This window comes from Anomaloglossus baeobatrachus, chromosome 2 (assembly GCF_048569485.1).
Source record: "Anomaloglossus baeobatrachus isolate aAnoBae1 chromosome 2, aAnoBae1.hap1, whole genome shotgun sequence".
Classification (NCBI taxonomy): domain Eukaryota; kingdom Metazoa; phylum Chordata; class Amphibia; order Anura; family Aromobatidae; genus Anomaloglossus; species Anomaloglossus baeobatrachus.
This window is the reverse complement of record NC_134354.1, coordinates 392908901-392911470: the sequence shown is the minus strand read 5'-3', so window position 1 is coordinate 392911470 and position 2570 is coordinate 392908901.

Sequence of the window (2570 nt, the reverse complement as noted above, 5' to 3'; positions counted from 1 at the left end):
AATATTTCTTAAATAAAACATTGATATACTCATCACATTTTTGCTATATATGCCCTTGGGAAAATAGTTGAAAAGATACAATTCATTATTATGTCAAGTAGCACTTAGTCATGTTAAGACTGTGCTTGTAGGAGCATTTTACGGACTTCTTTTATGTGTTTTTGTCCTATATCCAATAATATATTTATATACAGTATATGAACACATACCACACTGCAGGAAAACCATTTGCTAGCACAACTCCCTACAGAACAGAGATATTGATTCAGTGGGTGTTCTTGGCAAATCTTTATATTTTTATTTATTTTGTCAGAACCTTTTGAATTTTCTACTTATTTGATGAAATGAGTTACGCTGTCCTGCCTGTGTTCGGCACGGCTCCAATGTGAGCTGCAGCTTCAACTGATCAATATTGCAAATTAGGGACAGACCTTGCAAATTAAAATTTTAAATATGTGGGAAATTTAACTACTTACTGAATTCTGATCTTACAACTGTAGATTTTAAGAAAATCTGAGCATCTAAGATGATATGAGCAGATTATATTAATATATGATATAATATTATATATTATATTATGGCAGGGTCTTACTTTCTATTGTGTCTTAATGTTTACATCCAATGATGATAACTGATCTTATGCGTTAGAAAAAGATGAGCATTTAAGTTGTACACAGCATATTCAAACACATTTGTAGTTGCATATGAATTAAATCCGTTCTTACAGGAACTGTGAGTCTCAGCACAACCCAGCCTAGCTCAACAGTCTAATTCATCACAGTCACATTCCTTTTCCGTGGCTCCATATCTATTCTCCTCATAGAGATGGGGATAGGGGCTTTTGTCACTATGGCCAGAGTAGAACCTTGTGCTCCCAGATGCTGCTGAATCCACTTCTCTTCTTTAGTAACAAATCACTAGAGATGAGCAGATCTTTTGAAATTCCAATTTGCCGACTTTGACAAATTTTCTCCAAAAACTGGATAGGCTGCAAATAAATTTGTGTGAAGTTCAACACTGGAAATCTTGTAATTTATGGAAGAAAGGGGTTAAACCACGCTGTTGTGAGATCAAAGGACAGTCAGATGAAAAACAAAGTAATGATTTTATTATTATATGTGTTTCGGAGTACTTTACTCCTTCTTCAGGAACAAAATCACTGATTTGCTTGTAAAATACATGTAAGGATAAGAAAGAGTGAGAGAAAGTGAAAGAGAGAGAGAATGAGAGAGAAATAACCCACTGACCTTAAGGACTTATACTTTACAGGTGCCAAAGAGAGGGCTTTGCTGATCAAAAGAGCTTACACTCTACAGAAGAGAGAAGATTTTGCTGATCACAAGAGCTTACACAATACAGAAGAAGAGAGAGATGACCCTGCTAACTATGCGAGCTTACATTCTACACAAGAGTGGGGCTAGCTCAGTGACTTGGAAGTTGGAAAATTACTCTACCAAACAAATTATACTCCAATGGGACATGAAGAAAAATATGAAAATTACTAAGGCTGTATTTGTATCAAATGAGCTTGTATCAAATAAGGTCCTAGAAGACCTTAGAGTTTTACACACATTTTTTGTGGGCAATTAGAAGCTTTGCAATATTAAGATTCCCTGTGAATAAAATTGTTGGAAAAATGTATTTAGCCCAATGAAATCGAATTTCAAAGATATGATTTTGGTTTAGTAGGGAGATATATGAAATTATTTATGGGAAATCATGAAATATATAGTCGTCAGTCTATCAGAGTTTACCTGATTTAGTTTATCTAAAAAGATCTTCCTTTTAAACTGAAAAAGTTGCTGATCTGATTTATACATATAAATTAAATGTTTATGGCAGTTTTTAAAATGTCACTTTCATTTCAACAAATTTTACATAAATCAATAGTAGAAGCAAAAATAAGACATTTTGTAGGATATCTTATTAGACAAATATGCTTCTTTCTCCAGTTATAAGCCTGTTCAACTCTGACCTCCTGACTATTGAACTCATTATTTACTCTGAAAAACTACTTAAAGTCATCTGTTTCAAGACAGTATGGACTACCAGCTTACTACAGATCACTGCTGGCTTTGGAGAGGATAGAGGCAGCAGGAGGAAGGATTAGAATAGCAAAAAGATAGAGAAACTATGTTTTTGGTTTCTAGTAATTGTTTCATCTCATCTCTGTGGTGGTGTCAAAAGTACACTACTCTACACTACTCAGTATTGTTGTATAATGTCCTCCATGCTACTGCTGCTGTTGAATATTTGCTGAGTGTTGGTTTTAAACAAATTTGTGGTCAAAATTGTATGTATAGGTAAAGATAAATATACAAGAGAGCAGGAATCTCTAATCTCTGTATCCTGTCATTGATAGCCTGCACCGCCGATAGAGCATCAGGGACACTCACCACACCACTCTGCTTCACACAGCCCGGCTGCTGCCATCACAGCCCCCACTGCTGCCAACACAGCCCCGACTGCTGCCATCATAGCCCCCACCACAATGCCTGCAGCATCGCCTTACTCCAGCACCGCCCCTGCCGCACCTCTCCAGTAAGACACCACCGGAGTATAAGACGGAC